At 42.0% G+C, this 21791-nt stretch overlaps 1 protein-coding gene across 1 annotated transcript in view; it reads left to right on the top strand.

The window, feature by feature from the left end:
• Window positions 1-456: 456 nt before the first annotated feature.
• Window positions 457-21791, top strand: part of pde4ba (phosphodiesterase 4B, cAMP-specific a) — a 316345-nt gene continuing 295010 nt past the window's right edge. The window contains exon 1 of the mRNA XM_024004404.3: window positions 457-820. The gene's annotated coding sequence lies outside the window, so the exon portion shown is untranslated. The remainder of the gene's footprint in view (window positions 821-21791) is intronic.

Genomic DNA, 21791 nt, shown 5'->3' with positions numbered 1-21791 from the left:
TGATGTTGCTTGGAGGGATATTTTTGCATGTGAAATCAGTGTAACTAACCATGGTATGGCTCAGGTATGCACACACCAACACACACACATACACGTGTGGAAAGGGGAGTGAAGAGAAGCAACTAGATAGAAAATACCATCAGTTGTCAGCTTCAGCAGCATATAAAAAGTGACGATCTATCCATCCCTCACAATTTTCTAAGTATGGGCTATTCAATTCAAATTTCAGTAAAAATGTAAGGAGAGGCTACAGACAAAGTCGTTTGCATGTCACACTGGAGAACGTAGACGTAGTACCAAGCGCAATAGAGTAGCTTCGGCGCGCGCGATTGATTCAGAATACTATCCTCGTGTGGTGAGGGAAGGAATGCCGATTTGAGAGAGATTTTTTAAGAAAGCTCTTCGGGAACTATCTTCCTCCATTTTTATTAAGAACGTTGTGAATGATACATTCTTGAAATAATTTGAACCTCCGAATTGGCTTTACATTCTTGAAATAGTTTGAACCTCCGAATAGACTAACCCCCGCGTGATTGTCTAGTGACAGAGAAGTGAGTTCATCAAGGAAGTGCTGTTTTTATTTGGGTAACGAATGACAGGATACCAGATGGCTCGAGAACAGGCTTTTTAGCTCAACCGCACGAGGTTGGCTCGAGGTTGCAATAACGGAACGGAGGATACACACCAACGCGCACTAAAACCGTGTTGGTAACTAAAGGAACTCGACTTTTAGAAAAATTCGCATTTTACCGAAAATTCTGCTTTAGCAAGAGCCATTTGTCGCCCTTCTACGAGAATAGAAAGTGGACTCGCTTTTTAGGTAAGGTGCACCAGAGCGCTCGAACGATAAACGATGATGCTGTTATAGTTTTGTCTAATGTTGTGTTGTGTTCTTTTGTTAGGCAATTTACAGATACCACTAATTAATAATAATATTTGTACAACACCTAAATATGTTTCAGCTAGTTCACTAAACGGGGTTCTGGGATTTCCCTGTAGCGAAATCCAATGCTCTATCTATCATGATTGATGTCTTATTTATGATGGGTGCTGCCTAGGCTATAACCTATTGGTATAGGCTATAGCCTATTGGTAGGCGATTGGATTGAGTAACTAATGATATGCTACTTTTTGTAATTTTTAAAGTCTGACGATTCTATAGATAAAAAAACAAAAATAAATTCATAGGCCTAATTGTTTATTTTGTAATTATCGAAGATCATTTTGAACGGGTGGCCCAGACTCCTGAATACAATGAGACAATGTACAGGCTAGCAATGTAACGTTACATTTCCAGACGTTACATTGTTTCTTTCTTGGTTCATGTTAACCAACCTGACTTACTTGGCTTCAAATGGGTTAACACAATACAATAAACCATTCAACTGACAGAAAATGTACACATAACTGACACCACTGAAGTGATAATGAAATCACAATAGTTGTACAGGTGCACTCCCTGCCTCTCTGGAATAGTGTTCTAATGGGATTTTAGAACTCCCTCTGACACACTATCAAATCAACATAAAACAAAAATGTATTTGTCACATGCTTCGTAAACAACAGTGAAATGCGTACTTTCGGGTCATTTTTCAACAATTAGTTCAACATAAAAATCAAAAATGTCCATATAGAAATAGTGACATAAGGAAGTTTGGATAAGGACAGGTATGAGAGTGACACTGATATGGAATAGACTACATTGGGATCATATTCAGCCTAGACTCTAGAAGATTATCTTTCTGTTTGCTCAGAGCATTATCTCCAAAGGGGCTCAACCTTTCTGAAGCCAGCTGAGCTTTAAATCCAGGGCCAACCTCCTGAGTTGAAAATGAGAAACATGGTCACAATTTACTTGAAGTTGCACAGATACTATGTAGCCAAATGTAAAGTTTTTTTGTTGTTGTTATTACGTGGTAATATACTAGTAAGTAATTATACACAGAAGTTGGTCAGTTTGCTTCCCTTAAACTTCAACCATTCATTGCTATATTTTCTTAATATATAGTTAACAAAGTTACAGAGTAACGACATATTATAAAGGGAACTGAAGCTTCCTGTGTTCAATAGAGGATGCAGGACATGTTTTGCATCTCCCTTTGCCTTTGTGTTAAGTTGACAGTGCCGGTGGTGCCAGTGAGAGAGTGGGTCTCTGGACTGTACTTCTGAATCAGGAGGGGACACTGGCTTGTGAATGAACCCTCCCTGAGCCACCAACCCTGCCTGCCCTGGTCCTTCCTCTTCTCCTCTCTCATCTCACTGTCCATCTCTCTCATTCTCCAGTACAGTACCTTTCTCCCCCGCTGCATCTTTTCATCACTGTCTCTTCCTCCTTCCCTCCATCCCTCTGTCTGACTAGATCCCTTCCATTACTTCCTTTTATTTCATCCCAAAATCCATTGATCAGACCACTTACAGTCTGTGTGTGTGTGTGTGTGTGTGTGTGTGTGTGTGTGTGTGTGTGTGTGTGTGTGTGTGTGTGTGTGTGTGAAGTATAATAAAACACATTCATTGCTTCCCCTATATGCATTTAGCAGTGGCGCACCATTTTTTAATCATTTTATTTTGGAAAATAATTTTCAGGGTGGTAAAATGTCTTCAGCGTAAACTTAAATGACTACAACCAGATATGTAGAAAAAGATAATGGAGCAAGATCTTTTTAAATAAGATCATCTTTGAGAACTAACTAGACAGTCAGGGAGAATCTGAAATTCAAAAAATGTCATGGCATGGGCCCCGTTGAGTTTGTTATAATGTTTGAGTTACTCAGATAGCATTAAGAACAAGGCATCATTTGGCAACATTTTTATAATTGCAGGAAAGTAGCTTTGAAACGGAACATGTTCTCAGCACCATGGCAAATGAGGGCCTCTAGAACTGCACCACTGGCCACTCCCACTACCACACCCACTATCACGCACTGAAAAAAATCCTAGGGGTAACACTGACATTGATCAATAAGCAGTGCTGTGAGTGGACTCTGAGAGCAAAGCTTTAATATTCAATACATAAGCTTGAGAAATCAAAGCAAATATTGACAAATATTTTATCAACATGTCATGTTTTGTGTAGCTGAAATTGGATAGAGTCCAGAGCGGGTGAAATTTTACTTAGAGTGCTATCTGTGATGACAGTAATCTGGTTTCATTAATAGTGTATGTGTCACAGAGTGTGTGTGTGTGTGCCACTGGGTGTGTGTGTGCACCCCACAATGTGTGTGTGTTGTCATTATTGATCACCAGCAGAGACAAACAGGCTAATTAATAATTAGTGCAGGGCATATTTTTCTTACATTTACATTTAAGTCATTTAGCAGACGCTCTTATCCAGAGCGACTTACAAATTGGAAAGTTCATACATATTCATCCTGGTCCCCCCCGTGGGAAATGAACCCACAACCCTGGCGTTGCAAGCGCCATGCTCTACCAACTGAGCCACACGGGACCAGTGTGGCTCTTCCCTTTTTAACATTGTCAGTATTGCTAATGACTGGTTTGAAACATGTGTTCTGACATAAGTGGTTGCATTATGCTCATCAAACACATTTTGGGATTGGCTGGACATTCTCTCACTCCTCTCTACTGTTGGGAACACAGTGGGTGCTTTTTATAGTCTGCCACCTTCCTCTGAATCGAGCTGTTCTCTGTGGCGTTCAAGTAGATAGCCTGCGTGTGTGAATCATACATCATCCACAAGTGAATGGAAAAGGTTAGATCAGTGAGTAGTGGCCTCTAGCCATTGCCCAGAGGTCTTGAGGAGTGTGTTTAGGACAGAGTGGAGGCTCTGGAGTTCATTGATGACCTACCACATGGTGAGCAGTGGCACAGGATTTTAGAAACAAGGTCTGAGTCACACACACCTCAGTGGGCTGTGGGCGTTAGTCTTAGAGAAGAGAATGTGGTTCATAGGGTCTCCTCCTCAGCAGCAGCAGTAGTCAATGGGGCTATAGACCATCAATCAATCAGCCCTTAAGACTCAGGGGAGGAGATGCTCCTCAGTGGGACCCTGGCTGGCCGATCAACTGATTTATAATACCCCCTTTACTTCCCTGAGTCTGTCAATGGAGACAAAGTGTTTATGTGCGTGTGTGTGTTTTCCATGTGTGTGGCTGTGGTTGCATGTGTTGAATATCCTAAGGCTATTCTGTGGAGTTTCAGTGCTGTTTGTAAAGAGGTCAAAAACCAGGGTTCTCTCGCTCATGAAAAAATACTACAGTTTATGGTAAAATGCTACAGTACTTTATTGTGGAATTGTATAGTAAACTGTAGTATACTGTAGAATACTATACTGTAGTATACCTCGATCATGTGTAGAACTTAAGATAAAATGTTGTAGTGTACTGTAGAATAATATAGTAAATACTACAGTATTATCTCCCCCCAAAAAACTATAGTAAATACTACAGTAATGTTTGCAAAAACACTACAGTCTGCAAAAACACAACACTTTTTAAAGACTATACTGCCCTACAAAGGCAAAACTCAGTAACTACGAAATTTGATCAAACATCTTTGATCTGTTGTAATGGCCAGGTATATTATCAGATTAATGTGGTATTTCATTTCCTGACACAAGAACAAGCAAGTTAATCAGAATATACAGTGTCCTGGAGTATCAGAAATTGCTGTCTATTTATACAGAAAATACTTTGACGTCAGATTTTGCAGTAGAAAAAAAAGATGTAGTTACTGTGTTAAAAAATGTATGCAAAATTTATTTTGCATATACGCCACCCATTCCCATCCCCCATATCACAATTTGTGGCCCCATAAGTGAGAAACCTACATGCCAAGTTTAGACCATATATTGTGTTCCCTACAGGTTATAGAAAAGAGCAGAAGCTCTCTCTGTTCAGACCCCTGACCTACCTACCTACCTGCATGTTATGGAACATTTGCTCRTTTAGTATTTCACCAGTAGGCTTCCTGAAGGAGAAAGCCTCCACTTCTATGTCAAAGATAATAAAACAAAAACACTATAGTAAATATTACAGTATTGTCTGCAAAAACACTTCAGTAAATACTACAGTATACTATACTATGCAAAAACACTATATTAATTACTATAGCATATAATACCGTTTTCTTTTAGTACCGTATTTATACTGCTTACGTGTCTTTTTGTCGAGCAAAACTTTTTGTGGAAGCGCACAGACCCCCTCGCACACTCAACGTTGTCGAGATCTGTTAAGTTTCCTTGTAGGTGGGCTATTTGGCGGGTAAACTGTGAAGCCAGCTGTATAGCCTATTGCCTGTATCTGTTTATGAGTCTTTTATTAAAGAATGTGAAACACTGTTGTGTCTGTTTGCTTCTTTTCATTAAATCATGCATAGCTGTTCTTTATTTGGCCTAAAATAAATGTGTTCATATGGGCAGAATATTATCTATTGACTTTAGCATTGATTTTTTAACATTGTGATTTTAGAGACACAAAGTAACAATAGCCTATGATTAAAGGGTTAGGCTATACTGGTAACAATATAAAGATATTGAAGCACATTTGATTACCACAAAATGTTATGCTGTTTTCAAATGAAACACAATACCTTGCTCTTGCTAAAGCTTTTAGGGACACCCCAGAGTTTCATAACCAAGTGCTCAGCCCTGAAGACCAGGGGCTGGCGGGAGACCTGCAAATCATCCTATTTGCGGGTTTGAGAAAGAATTTCCTGTAACTCTACATCATTTTACATGACTGGAGACATTACAATAATCTTTTTTAATACCACACACATGACCAAAATGACAAGATACTCTGACATTGACAGACTGAGATCAATAAAACAAACGACCCTGGTCTTAAATGCAACCAATAACATAGGCCAATGAAAAGAGTGGATACACAGATTGTAGACCTACAATATGAGGAGGAAATTATAGTCCACCAACTTTCCAGTGGCACTCACGCATCCAAGGTCCTGGTGACGTCCCTGACAAGCAATGGAATCCAAATGTATCCTCTCCGTGCTTCAAAAAAMATCCTGGCGCATGAAGGCAACACCTACAGATGGGAATGATGGACAGCAAATAAGTCCTTCTGGAAGTGCACCGAATATGATGCTTTTGAATGACAAGGTCGCATACGGCTCACTGAGGTGGTGTTCTCCAATTTGTGTTGGATGCGTGGTTCTTTCAGCGCCCGGAACATCAACTGGAGGAGCTTCTGACATCCTTTCAGGCAACATGGGTTGGGGAGAAGGTCAGACGTATTCAAAGAAAGCCAATGTTTCCCATAGGTATGTGTTGTTTAACATAATAATGGATGTATTATTCATGTTATTGATGACAGCATGGTTGCTAATCTGCTTCTATCTCTTTTTCTATTTTCAGAATAACGGAACTGCTACGATGCTGTCCTGCAAGACTTGSCAAAGACTAACAACAGAGGGGAGGGCTGGCATCGAAAATGTTTGGCCAATTTTGGCGCTACCCACCCCACCATTTGGAAGTTCATGGAGAAATTGAAATGCTTACAGCAAAGTGGCGAAATGAGAATGGAGCAGCAACTTGCTGGCGTTTCTCCGCCATGGCAAAGACCCCTCTACCGTAAGCAACAGGAGGATCTGAAGTCACTGGTTCAGAAGTACATCACGACTGAATGGCTGGAGTCTTACCTGAAGAGCGTTGCCTACACTTTCAATTTTCAGTTGTGAATACGTGAAAATCCATCTGAGAAAAATGAGCACCTCGTCTACTTGGGCACTTCTTCATGACACAACAATTTACACTCTTTCAATTACTCCAAAATCCTTATGAGACCAGAATATTAAGCACATTCTTGGAAGATTTGTTCCTGAACTTGTTTTTATGGTGCTGCATTGTCATGTATTTTGGGGTATTTTTTTGGTTATTTGAAGTAAATGTTTTAGGCTTATTATGTTTTAACTTATTTTTATATTTTGTTACACTTTTTTGTTGATAAATAAAGGTTTTATAGTGAATGGTTGTGTTAATGGAAGGTTTTAAAATGTTTTTTTGAGGCCCCCCGAGTGGCGCAGTGCTAGAGGCATCACTACAGACCTGGGTTCGATCCCAGGCTGTGTCACAACCGGCCACGACCGGGAGACACATGAGGCGGCGCACAATTGGCCCAGCGTAGTCCAGGTTAGGGAAGGGTTTGGCTGGCCAGGGTATCCTTGTCCCATTGCGCTCTTGTGGCGGGCCAGGTGCATGCACTCTGACTTCGGTCGCCAGCTGTACGGTGTTTCCTCCAACACATTGGTGTGGCTGGCTTCCGGGTTAAACGAGCAGTGTGTCATGAAGCASTGTGGGTTGGCGGGGTCGTGTTTCGCTGGACGCATGGATCTCTCCCGAGTCCGTACGGGACTAACTACCAATTGGATATCACGAAAAAGTACAAACAAATTTGTTTTATTTTTGCCCAATATCTAGTTTCCCCAGAGAAACAAGATATTGGCTGTTTTTAACCTTCTGCCTTTATAGAATAATATGAACGAATTTATGTACAACATTCTGCCCATATCAAGAAATGTATATAGGCCTTAGCTATAATATTCTGCCCAAATGAAGGAATGTATATACCATATTTGTAGCCTAACAGGATTTAATGAAAAGTATCAAACATACACATTTGATAACAGACTCATGAACACAATCATGCAATAAGCTACAGCTTCCCCAGTGCCCCAGAGCTTCCCTAGCGCTTCACAGCCTTCCTGTGAAAACCCAACTTATTGTAGCCACACGCGGATGAAAGAGTAGCGGAGCAAGGAGTTCGGTTCTGCTGCAGTGTTTGCGGTAAAATATTACGCGTTGTGACTGCTTTGATTTATACTACAGTTAACTGTAAATACTACAGTATACTACAGGAAATACTACTAAAGTCCGCAAAAACATTTATACCATATTAGTATACTGTTGTACTTGTTCATGTGCTCTCTCTCTCTGTGTGTGGGTGTGTGTGTGCCTGCGTGCGTGCGTGTGTGTGTGTGTGAGACAGTCTAATCAGTTAGACCTGTGCGCTCATCTGGCCATAATCAATCTCTCTGAGAGCTCTTTTTTCATGTCTGGAATGAAATAATAAATCTGTGGGTCTGAAGGAGATCATTTTTAAACACAGCCAACTAACAGCTGGCACACTGTGCTTCTATTCACTATAAGCCCTGTACTGGCCTGGTTGATATTACACACACATACGCTATTAGTCATGGCTTGTGTGTCGGAGATGTCAAATCCCTTTTAGGTCCTATACATAGTATACGCCCTATCCATTTTGAGTGGGGTAGGCAGAGTGAGTGAGGTCATAGTATGCACCCTATCCATTTTGAGTGAGGTAGGGAGAGTGAGTGACGGTATACCATTTAGTCACGGTAATTTGGCTTCTCCAAGCTCTGATGCTGCTGATGGTCATTAGTAGCCTACCAAACTTGCTAACTGCTTGGTAGTCAGCACTCTGTTGTCCCTCTAATAACTCTGACATTAATGCAAACATAATCAAAATCTAATCAAACACTTCATGAGAGCCCATGAGCTCATGTTGCACAACATTTCTATAGGATATGCAATTGCATGAGAAAACTGAGTGATGGCCTCTATTAAAAAGAGGAGGAGCCCATCAGCTTTCTATAGGCCTACTATATTTATGGTGACCAAGAACCTGATGGTCACTCTAACAGAGCTCTAGAGTTCATCTGTGGAGATGGGAGAACCTTCCAGAAGGACAGCCAACTCTGCAGCACTTCATGGTAGAGTGGCCAGATGGAAGCCACTCCTCAGTAAAAGGCACATGACAGCCCGCTTGGAGTTTTCCAAAGGGCACCGAAAGACTCTCAGACCATGAGAAACAATATTCTCTGTTCTGATGAAATCAAGATTTAACTCTTTGGCCTGAATGCCAAGCGTCACGTCTGGAGGAAACCTGGCACCATCCCCACGGTGAAGCATGGTGGTGGCAGCATCATGCTGTGGGGATGTTTTTCAGGGACTGAGAGAGTAGTCAAGATCGAGGCAATGATGAATGGAGCAAAGTACAGAGAGACCCTTGATGAAAACCTGCTCCACAGTGCGCAGGACCTCAGAGTGGGGTGAAGGTTTACCTTCCAACAGGACAACGATCCTAAGCACACAGCCAATACAACGCAGGAGTGGCTTTGGGACAAGTCTTTGAATGTCCTTGAGTGGCCCAGCCAGAGCCCGGACTTGAACCCGATCTAACATCTCTAGAGAGACCCGAAAATAGCTGTGCAGCAACGCTCCCCATCCAACCTGACAGAGCTTGAGAGGATCTGCAGGGAAGAATGGGAGAAACTCCCCAAATATAGGTTTGCCAAGCTTGTTCCATCATACCAAAGAAGACTCAATGCTGTAATCGCTGCCAAAGGTGCTTCAACAAAGTCCTGAGTAAAGGGTCTGAATACTTATGTAAAAATGATATTTCTGTTTTTTTGTAATACATTTGCAAAAATTTCTAAAAACCTATTTTTGTTTTGTCATTGTGGGGTATTGTGTGTAGATTGATGAGGAAAATAAACAATTTAATCAATTTTAGAATAAGGCTGTAACGTAACAAAATGTGGAAAAAGTAAAGGGGTCTGAATACTTTACGAAGGCTCTGTATATTATTTAGTATATGTAAAGACAAGATTAAATCAAGTATAGTCTGATGGGTGACACTATTAGCCTATCACTTGTGAATGATGCCCAGCATAAGGCCATGCATTTTTTTGCGACTTTTTCAAGTCATAGTGGCACATCTCATGTAGCCTTGCCCATGCATCCCATAAGATGTGTAGAAGTTATTTTTGTTGTTTGTAACTTATTTTTAAACTTATTTGGTACATAATGTTGCCGCTACCGTCTCTTATGACCAAAAATAACTTCTAGACATCAGGACTGCGGTTACTCACCATGGACTAGCAGAATCCTCTTTTTTTTAAGACAAGGGGCGGGGGTCTATGTATTTTTGTAAATAACAGCTGTTCCATGATATCTAAGGAAGTCTAGAGCTATTGCTCACCTGAGGTAGAGCATCTKATGATAAACTGTAGACCACACTACCAACCGAGAGAGTTTTCATCTGTATTCTTTGTAGCTGTTTACATACCACCACAGTCAGAGGCCGGCACTAAGTCAGAATTGAATGAGCTGTATTCGGCCTTAAGCAAACAAATAAAACGCTCACCCAGAGGCGGAACTCCTAGTAACTGGGGACTTTATTGCAGGGAAACTTACATCRGTTTTACCAAATTTCTATCACCATGTTAAATGTGCAACCATATACTCCACACACAGAGACGCATACAAAGCCCTCCCTCGCCCTCCATTTGGCAAATCTAACTATAATTCTATCCTCCTGATTCCTGCTTACAAGAAAAAATTAAAGCAGGAAGCACCAGTGACTAGATCAATAAAAAAGTGGTCAGATGAAGCAGATGCTAAGCTACAGGACTGTTTTGCTAGCACAGACTGGAATATATTCCGGGATTACTCCGATGGCATTGAGGAGTACACCACATCAGTCATTGGCTTCATCAATAAGTGCATCGACGACGTCGTCCCCACTGTGACCGTACGTACATACCAGAAGCCATGGATTACAGGCAGCATCCGCACTGAACTAAAGACTAGAGCTGCCGGTTTCAAGGTGCCGGTTTCAAGGTGCGGGACTCTAACCCAGAAGCTTATAAGAAATCCCGCTATGCCCTCCGACGAGCCATCAAACGGGCAAAGCATCAATATAGGACCAAGAACAAATCATACTTCACTGGCTCTGACGCTCGTTGGATGTGGCAGGGCTTGCAAACCATTACAGACTATAAGGGGAAGCACAGCCGAGAGCTGACCAATTGACACGAGTCCACCAGACGAGCTAAACTACTTCTATGCTCGCTTCGAGGTAAATAACCCTGYAATATGCATAAGAGCACCAGCTGTTCCGGAAGACTGTGTGATCATGCACTCCGCAGCCGATGTAAGTAAGACCTTTAAACAGGTCAACATTCAGAAGGCCGCAGGGCCAGACGGATTACCAGGACGTGTACTGCGAGCATGCGCTGACCAACTGTCAAGTGTCTTCACTGACATGTTCAACCTCTCCCAGTCTGAGTCTGTAATACCAACATGTTTTAAGCAGACCACGATAGTCCCTGACCCCAAGAACACTAAGGTAACCTGCCTAAACGACTACCGACCCATAGCACTCACGTCTGAAGCCATGAAGTGCCTTGAAAGGCTGGTCATGGCTCACATCAACACCATCATCCCAGAAACCCTAGGCCCTACCTAGAAGGCCAGTATACCGGAGTCGCCTCTTCACTGTATTTCTGATCAATTTGATGTTATTTGAATCAACAAAAAATGTGCTTTTCTTTCAAAAACAAGGACATTTCTAAGTGACCACAAACTTTTGAACGGTAGTGTACATGTAGGTAGAGGTAAAGTGCATAGATAATAAACAGAGAGGTGCAGCAGCGTAACAATGGGGGGAGGGGTCATCTCCTCTCCATCTCTGCCTCTTTCTCCCTCTATTCCCCCCTCCACCCCCACCCCCCTCTCTCTATGTGTTGATCCATACATTTCCTGCATTACGTTTGGCCTTTGGGTCAGGGAGGGAGTAGTAATGGAGCAGGGCCAGCATTAGCCATATGCTGCTAGTGATCAGGCCTCAAAAAGCCCTCGTAAGCTCTCCAGTGACGGTGATGTGTTGCTGGCTGGGCGTTTGACAGATGAATATAGGTCTAGAGCTAAAGAAGAGGTGGAGGGTTCTGTTTCTGGTCCTGCTCAATAAACAGGATGTAATGGGCAGGGGGAGATGCAGACTGCATCGTGACTTTGAATATATATAGGCCTGTGTACTGTAGGTGCAATCATGTATGTGATTACATGAATGGTTAATGACAGTGGAGACAGATAAATAAATGAAAGAATAGATGGCTTGATGAATGGGTTGAGGGATAGAGGCCCTCCTGTTGATTAATGGAGTGATGGATGTAAGTGTTTATATGCCACTTGAGGTCTCAAAGCTCTGTTTTCAACCTGTTGCTTTCCATTCATTGGTTGCAGCGGTGCTCAGAGACTGGTAGCACAATGAGCCATTCACAATAGCGGTTAATTGAACAGATGTGGTCTGGTGAGGTGGGTGGTCTGACTTTTACACAATTAATTTACGATCATATTGAATTCTCTTTCTCTCTCTCGCTCTCTCGCTCTCTCTCTCTCTCTCTCAATTCAATGGCGTTTCTTGGCATGGGAAACATATGTCTGCATTGCCAAAGCAAGTGAAATAGATAATGAATAAAACTGAAATGAACAATCAGAAATGAACAGTAATTTGGCAGGAGGTTAGGTAGTGCAGTTCAGTTTCCATCTCATTGTGTCGCCGGTGTTCACATAGCCTGTCTTTTCTGGAGAGCCAGGTCTGCCTACGGCGACCTCTCTCAATAGCAAGGTTATGCTCACTGAGTCTGTACATAGTCAAAGCTTTCCTTCATTTTGTGTCAGTCACAGTGGTCAGGTATTCTGCCACTGTGTACTCTCGGTTTAGGGCCAAATAGCATTCCAGTTTGCTCAGTTTTCTGGTTAATTCTTTCCAATGATCTTTTTCTTTTCTCATGATATGTTTTGGTCTAATTGTGTTCCTGTCATGGGGCTCTGTGGAGTCTGTTTGTGTTTGTGAACAGAGCCCCAGTACCAGCTTGCTGAGGGGACTTTTCTCTAGATGTACCTCTCTGTTGGTGATGGCTTTGTTATGGAAGTTTTAGGAATTGCTTCCTTTTAGGTGGTTGTAGAATTGAATGGCTCTTTTAATTAATGGGTGTTGTCCTAATTCTGCTCTGCATGCATTATATGGTGCTTTATCTTGTACATGGAGGATGTTTTTGCAGAATTCTGCATTCAGAGTCTCAATTTGATGTTGGCGAGCGGACCCCAGACCTCACAATGATAAAGGGCAATGAATTCTATCACTGATTCAAGTATTTTTAGCCAGATCCTAATTGGGATGTCGAATTTTATGTTCCTTTTGATGGCGTAAAAGCCCCTTCTTGCTTTGCCTCTCAAATCGTTCACAGCTTTGTGGAAGTTACCTGTGGTGCTGATGTTTAGGCTGAGGTAGGTATAGTTTTTTGTGTGTTCTAGGGCAATGGTCTCTAGATTACATTTTTATTTGTGGTCCTGACAACTGAACCTTTTTTGGAATACCATTATTTTGGTCTTACTGAGATTCACTGTCAGGGCACAAGGCTGACAGGATCTGTGCAGAAGATCTAGGTGCTGCTGTAGGCCTCATTGGTTGGGGACAGAAGCACCAGATCATCAGCAAACAGCAAACAGTAGACATTTGACTTCAGAGTCTAGTGGGGTAAGGCCGGCTGCTGCAGACGTTTCTAGTACCCTCGCCAATTGGTATATGTTGAAGAGGGTGTGGCTCAAGCTGCATCCCTGTCTCACCCCACAGCCCTGTGGAAAGAAATGTGTGGTTTTTGCACTTGTTGATTGTTTACATTGATTTAATAATGTTGTATGTTTTACCCCCAACACCCCTTTCCATCCATTTGTATAGCAGACCCTCATGCCAAATTGAGTCGAAGGCTTTTTTAAATCAACAAAGCATGAGAAGACTGCTTTTATTTTATTGTATTTGATTGTCAATTAGGGTATTTAGGGAGAATACTTGGGCTGTCGTACGGTAATTTGGTAAAAAGCCAATTTTACATTTGCTCAGGACATTGTTTTCACTGAGGAAAAGTATGAGTCTGCTGTTAATGATAATGCAGAGGATTTTCCTGAGCTTGCTGTTGATACATATCCCACGGTAGTTATTGGGGTCAAATTTGTCTCCACATTTGTGAATTCGGGTGATCAGTCCTTGGTTCCAAATATTTGGGTAGATACCTGAGCTGAGGATGGTGTTAAAGAGTTTAAGTATAGCCAATTAGAATTTGATTTGTGGCCTGTCTATTTTATCATTTCATTTAGGATACCATCAACACTTCAGACTTTTTTGGGTTGGAGGGTTTGTATTTCCAATGTGATTGGAGAATCCAGTGGGTTCTGGTAATCTTGCTGATTCTAAGATTTGTAATTGGTCAGGAATATGTGGTTATGAATATGTTTTTTCTGTTTGTTCTTTGTTATAAAGCCAACAAAAATTTGAGAAGTGGTTTATCCATACATCTCCATTTTGAATAGATAACTCTTCATCTTGTTGTTTGTTTAGTGTGTTCCAATTTTCCCAGAAGTGGTTAGATTCTATACATTCTTCGATCACATTTCGCTGATTTCAGAAGTGCTGTTCTTATTGTATTTCTATATTGTTTTAGTGTTTCACCATAGTGAAGGCTCAGGTTTTCTGGTTCTCTGTGGGGTTTTTTGGATAGGTTTCTCAATTTCTTTCTTAGGTTTTTGCATTCTTCATCAAACCATTTGTCGTTGTTGTTAATTTTCTTAGTTTGTCCGCTTGATATTTTCTAGATTTGATAGGGAAGCTGAAAGGTTAAATATACTGTTTAGGCTTTAAAGTTTACACCTTCACTATTACAGTGAAATGTTTTGTCCAGGAAGTTATCTAAAAGGGATTGAATTTGTTGTTGCCCAATAGTTTTTTGTTTGGTTTCTACTCTACTTTCCTTCCATCCATAGCATGTCTTAATATTATGCAGTTCCTTTGGCTTTGATGCGTCATAATTTAGTATTTCTCTGTTCAAGTAGACTGTGATCTGATAGGGGTGTCAGTGGGCTGATTGAACGCTCTGAGAGACTCTGGCTTGAGTTCAGTGATAAATTAATATACGGTTCGACTGCCAAGGGATTAGCTGTAGGTGTACCTACCATAGGAGTCCCCTCAAAGCCTACCATTGACTATGTACAGACCCAGTGTTCGACAGAGCTGCAGGAGTTGTGACCCGCTTTTGTTGGTTGTTTTGTCATAGTTGTGTCTAGGGGGACATATACGGGACGGAATGATAAAAAAAATAAAAATGACCTTTATTTAACCAGGTAGGCTAGTTGAGAACAAGTTCTCATTTGCAACTGCGACCTGGCCAAGATAAACGCATAGCAATTCGACACATAGAATAAACAAATGGAATAAACACATGGAATAAACAAAACATACAGTCAATAATACAGTAGGAAAAAAAAGAGGAAAAAAAGTCTATATACAGTGAGTGCAAATGAGGTAAGATAAGGTTATGGCAATAAATAGGCCATGGTGGCGAAGTAATTACAATATAGCAATTAAACACTGGAATGGTAGATGTGCAGAAGATGAATGTGCAAGTAGAGATACTGGGGTGCAAAGGAGCAAGATAAATAAATAAATACAGTATTGGGATGAGGTAGATAGATGGGCTGTCTACAGATGGGCTATGTACAGGTGCAGTGATCTGTGAGCTGCTCTGGCAGCTGGTGCTTAAAGCTAGTGAGGAAGATATGAGTCTCCAGCTTCAGTGATTTCTGCAGTTCGTTGCAGTCATTGGCAGCAGAGAACTGGAAGGAAAGGCAGCCAAAGGAGGAATTGGCTTTGGGGGTGACCAGTGAGATATATCTGCTGGAGTGCGTGCTACGAGTGGGTGCTGCTATGGTGACCAGTGAGTTGAGATAAGGCGGGGCTTTACCTAGCAGAGACTTGTAGATGACCTGCAGCCAGTGGGTTTGGCGACAAGTAGGAAGCGAGGGCCAACCAACGAGAGCGTACAGGGCGCAGTGGTGGGTAGTGTATGGGGCTTTGGTGACAAAACGGATGGCACTGTGATAGACTGCATCCAATTTGTTGAGTAGAGTGTTGGAGGCTATTTTATAGATGACATCGCCGAAGTCGAGGATCGGTAGGATGGTCAGTTTTACGAGGGTATGTTTGGCAGCATGAGTGAAGGATGCTTTGTTGCGATATAGGAAGCCGATTCTAGATTTAATTTTGGATTGGAGATGCTTAATGTGAGTCTGGAAGGAGAGTTTACAGTCTAACCAGACACCTAGGTATTTGTAGTTGTCCACGTATTCTAAGTCAGGTCGTTTTAGATTGAATAGCATGCATTTAGTTTTACTTGCATTTAAGAGCAGTTGGAGGCCACGGAAGGAGAGTTGTATGGCATTGAAGCTCGTCTTGAGGTTAGTTAACACAGTGTCCAAAGAGGGGCCAGAAGTATACAGAATGGTGTCGTCTGCGTAGAGGTGGATCAGAGAATCGCCAGCAGCAAGAGCGACATCATTGATATATACATAGAAGAGAGTCAGCCCGAGAATTGAACCCTGTGGCACCCCCATAGAGACTGCCAGAGGTCCGGACAACAGGCCCTCCGATTTGACACACTGAGCTCTATCAAAGAAGTAGTCAAAGAAGTAGTTGTTCCATCTCCCTAACAGACTAGACACTCATTCTGTTCCATCTCTCTAACAGACTAGACACTCATTCTGTTCATCTCTCTAACAGACTAGACACTCATTCTGTTCCATCTCTCTAACAGACTAGACACTCATTCTGTTCATCTCTCTAACAGACTAGACACTCATTCTGTTCATCTCTCTAACAGACTAGACACTCATTCTGTTCCATCTCTCTAACAGACTACACACTCATTCTGTTCCATCTCTCTAACAGACTAGACACTCATTCTGTTCCATCTCTCTACCAGACTAGACACTCATTCTGTTCCATCTCCCTAACAGACTAGACACTCATTCTGTTCATCTCCTTACCAGACTAGACACTCATTCTGTTCATCTCCTTACCAGACTAGACACTCATTCTGTTCATCTCCTTACCAGAGCTAGACAACTCATTCTGTTCATCTCCTTACCAGACTAGACATCATTCTGTTCATCTCCTTACCAGACTAGACACTCATTCTGTTCATCTCCTTACCAGACTAGACACTCATATCCTGTTCATCTCCTTACCAGACTAGACACTCATTCTGTTCATCTCCTTACCAGACTAGACACTCATTCTGTTCATCTCCTTACCAGACTAAGACACTCATTCTGTTCATCTCCCTACCAGACTAGACAATCATTATGTTCCATCTCTCTAACAGACTAGACACTAATTGTGTTCCTTCATCCTGTTGTATGTCACTGACACGGTGTGTCCCGAATGGGTATAATCTGAATGGAACCTGGCAGGCCTTGTAGTCCTCATCCATAACCTGCTCCAGCTTCATTATGTAGACAAATAATCAATGATATTGATCACTCAGGGTAGGGCTGGCATGCTAATTGGGTAATCATGTAACCAACGATTATGGATGATGACCGTAGCGGAAATAAAATAACCTCCTTTATAACCTTTTTTATTTGTTTGTATGTACTTCATTTTTTTGAAGTTGACAAACTACCCAAAAGCAGTAAATTAAAAGCAAGACTGGTTCAAATCTAACAGCCAATATACAGAGAGATGAGAGGAGACAAAACAATCCAGTTTTAGAATTTTGTGTTGTGGAACAAACAGCTCACTAAAGATGGCTGCAGCCATGTGTGGTTGAGTCTGTTTCCGTGGTAACATGGAGTTTTTACAAATGATGAAACTTGCTCCTTGTTTCAACATGGTGTTGTCTCAAATGAGGATCATGAAATACATGCACCCAATGGCTTACCAAAAACAGGACACACTAACAGTCAGAAGCTGAGCGGAGGATCATTTTTTTGCTATTCCAACGATTATAATGGTGACCGTGGTCATTTGACTGACAAAAGAACTTGATCCATGACATCAAAGCCCTAACTGAGAGCAACAATGGCTACAACCTCCCGTTGATTACCACGTAAAATGTCACATAGCTGTGTGTGTGTGTGTGTGTGCGCCCATGCGTGTGTTTGTGTGTGTGTGTGCAGCTGTCTATCAGACTGTCAGCATCCTCTACGTGGTGTGGCTACCATTAGAGAAGAGATGGAAACAGAATGGAGATTCTGTGTGCGTTCCACATTGTGTTTTCAAGTCTCAAAACATAATGGAAAATATCACTTAAATTTTTCTTCTTTCTTCACTCCCACTCCCATTTCTAGGCAGCGGGAGTCTAGAGCAAGTGATTGCTACAATTATTCCTTCTCTCATTCTTCCTCTGTCTCTGGCACTGTCTGTCTGTCTGTCTGTCTGTCTGTCTGTCTGTCTTCGTCGCTGTCTGTCTGTCTGTCTGTCTGTCTGTCTGTCTGTCTGTCTGTCTGTCTGTCTGTCTGTCTGTCTGTCTGTCTGTCTGTCTGTCTGTCTGTCTGTCTGTCTGTCTGTCTGTCTGTCTCTCTCTCTCTCTCACACCCCTCCCTTGTTCACTCTCTGTTATTTGAGGGGTGTGAGGGGAGGGTAGAGAGGTTAGTGGGGTCTTTGTGTGATGTTCTTAAGGATAGGGGTCTTTATAAACCTCTCACTGTGGTTCCACCCCACTTCCTCTTCACCAGAATAACTGTCTTCTTCTCGGTGAGTAGAACCATCCGGACATATGTGAATAGAAAAGCTTACGATGGGAGAGGTGGGGAGAAATGAAGAAGTTGCTCAACTTAAGCTCAACGTAATTTCATAATTCCTCAAAAGCAGCAATGAGTTCTGTGATTGATTTCTCCTAGGCCTCTTTAAGTTAGCCAAGCAGAAATCCCATATTGCAGTGTTGATGCAAGTGTTCAGCTCATCAGTCTGTGAATGATATGATATTACTCTAGGGAGGGTAGTTGATGAGGAACAACACCATGAAACACATTTGAGAGATGCCCGAGCTAAGGATAATGTTAAAGAGTTTAAGTGTAGCCAATTGGAATTTGTGGTCTGTATAGTTTATCATTTCATTGAGGATACCATCTACACCACAGGCCTTTTTGGGTTGGAGGGTTTGTATTTTGTCCTGTAGTTCATTCAATGTAATTGGAGAATCCAGTGGGTTCTGGTAGTCGTTAGTAGTTGATTCTAAGATTTGTATTTGATCATGTATACGTTTTTGCTGTTTGTTCTTTGCTATAAGGCCAAAAAGATTGGAGAAGTGGTTTATCCATACATCTCCGTTTTGGAAAGATAACTCTTCGTGCTCTTATTTGTTTGGAGTTTTCCAATTTTCCCAGAAGTGGTTAGTCTATGGATTCTTCAATTACATTGAGCTGATTTCTGACGTGCTGTTCCTTCTTTTTCCATAGTGTTTTTCTGTGTTGTTTTAGAGATTCACCATAGTGAAGGCGTAGGCTCAGGTTTTCTGGGTCTCTATGTTTTTGGTTGAATAGGTTTCTCAATTTATTTCTTAGGCTTTGCATTCTTCATCAACATTTTTGTCATTGTTGCCATCGGTTTTCAGTTTGAAATGTTTAGTTTTGATAGGGAAGCTGAGAGGTCAAATGTGCCTGACAGGCTCATATCGGTCTTATGTAGCATAATTTGAAATAGTATTTTTTACATTGGATAAAAATACAGACTCAGAGCTACAAAATGGTATATAATACACTGCATTTTTGAGGAGCAATGGGAAAGTAATTTTGCTTTGAAAGTTGATAAACTTGTAAACTCATTTCTGAGAAAATGGCCTTTGAATATTGTACCTGCTGGAGAACTCTCCTTTGTCTACACCCATTCAGCATTGTTCACACCCTCTTAAGCCAGCCCCACCCTTCTCTTTAAGGATTCACATGTGAGGTCATGTGCTAAACAGTGAGTAGTGTAGTGAAGATTAAGAGCAGCTGAAACCTGGTCCTGACTGAGTTCCAACGCTCCTTGGCACCAACAACACCAGGCTCCAGAGCATCGAAGCTGTAAAACAGGAAATAACAAAAACAATTGAGAAGACATTACAACATTGCACAACATCAATTCACCACTCAAGTTTAGATAAGAAGAATAACCTCATACAATGCAATGAAAATTATATTCACCTGATGTGCTGGTACTGCTTGAACTGTGGCAGCGGCCTGAAGTAGGGAGTCAGGTGTTGTTGCCAGCCATAGCTTTCCACCTGCACCGTACCATCCTCCAGTCCAACCAGCTGTAGGATATTGACTCCTGTCTCAGTGCTGTCCTTCACAACACCAGCAATCTCAGACAAAGTGTTCACTCTGGTCTTTCTGAAGCGCTGCTTGATGAGGCCGAAGCACCTGTCGGGGGCAAACTTGGTGTGGCCTGTGATCAGGAAGCGAAGGTCCAGACTGTTGTGGAGCTTGTGCATGGTCCGCCAGGCACAATACCAGAGCACAAACTTGTTCTTGTTTTGGCCACTGCAGTTGTGAGGAGTTAAAAAGTAGATGGGTCCTGGCTGCAAAGGGTCAGAAGGATAGTGCACCTGCAAACAACAAAAGAACGTTAAGATAAGTTAATGAAAAGAAAGCCACACTGCTATAAAGCCACACTGCTGCTTTTGTCACATGGGATAGCAGCGGCTTTCCACCAAAGTGTTTGTGTCCTGGGTGGCATCCTGGTAATACTATTGCATTATCCTCTGCGTAGTTGTTGATGAAGTTCACCATTCACTGCAGGTCCTCATGCTTCAGTTGTAACCTGTGCTTGCTTGGGCCAGCTCTCTTTTTGATTGGAGGCATTAGACCATTCTCCTATTATGACTGGTGGTGGAGAGTCAGGCGTGTTTTGCTGATGCTGAAAGACAAATTCCAGATACAAATATTTTGGCATTATTATACAATAGATCGACGTAATCACTGTCAGACACACCTGGCTAACTTGATGGGTCATGTAATCATCTGACGAAGTGGAGTCTTTTGTTTAGACATGCTAGCTAAACAATTAACCATAATCCTAATCCATAGAGTACTAGCAACACAAACCGATTGTCATAGCTAGATAAAGTTAACCAAATAGGTTCAATGTTAGCTATTTAGCCATGAGCAATGTCATAATAATCATCTTAACCTTTAGCCCCCACCCAAACTCTGACCATTTTACTTGCCCTAGCAGAGCTGGTTAGGCTGTTTTCATGTTATCCAGAGCGTTGGTGACTGTAAATGTGCTCCTGGCAACAATTTAATTATGCTATTTTTGCCGACGTTTAATTACTTGTTACTTTTATCTGTTATTCTTATCCGTATTTTTTTTAACTGCACTGTCGGGTAGGGGCTCTTAAGTAAGCATTTCACGGTAAGGTGTTGTATTCGGCGCATTTGACTAATAAAATTTGATTTGATTTTTTATTAAATTTTGTATGGTAGCAGGGTGGAAGTCTTGTCGTGGTAGCAGGTTGGGGAAAGTAGAAGAAGCTTTTTCAATCACTCCCTTGAGTGCTGTGGCCACCCTTTCCTGCTGTGTTCTCAGGTCGTTTGTGTCTGTGTGTATAATTATGTGGCTAGGTGAACCTAGTTGGTCCTCAGACAGAAGGTCTAGGGTGCGCTGGGTGTTTGGACATCAGAGTTTAGACACTGCGTGTTTGAGAAAAAGTTTATTTTCTTGTATATATTTCCCTTTTGAGTCCATACGGAGTGCAATCTGTGGCTTGTGTTTGTCCTCAGTGGGTGTGGGGGGGTCGTCAGGAGGGCTGTCAGGGTGGCTGACGGGGATTGCTCAGAGGGTGTAGGATCCCCTGGACTTGTGGTTCTTCATTTGTCTGTCCTGCTGTGATGTCGAGGCTATGGTCAGGGTCTGAGGTGGGCTGTTTTGCTGGTGGTGGCCAGCTCTCTAATGCTTTGTTCTCTGTCACACGTCATCGTTCTCACCTTCTCCTTGAGCACTTTCACCTTCTCCTCTTGTGCTCTGTTCTTCTCCTGCTCCTGCTTTTTTCTCCTACAACAATCTATCTTTTTGTAAAAACATGCTGGGAAATGCGGGAGCTCATCTGCTCATCTCTCTCTCTCTCTCTCTCTCTCTCTCTCTCTCTCTCTCTCTCTCTCTCTCTCTCTTCTTTCTCTCTTCTCCCTCTACTCT

This window comes from Salvelinus sp. IW2-2015, linkage group LG16 (assembly GCF_002910315.2).
Source record: "Salvelinus sp. IW2-2015 linkage group LG16, ASM291031v2, whole genome shotgun sequence".
In the NCBI taxonomy this organism is placed as follows: domain Eukaryota; kingdom Metazoa; phylum Chordata; class Actinopteri; order Salmoniformes; family Salmonidae; genus Salvelinus; species Salvelinus sp. IW2-2015.
The sequence above is the reverse complement of the archived record's forward strand: the minus strand, read 5'-3'. Positions and strand labels throughout refer to the sequence as shown.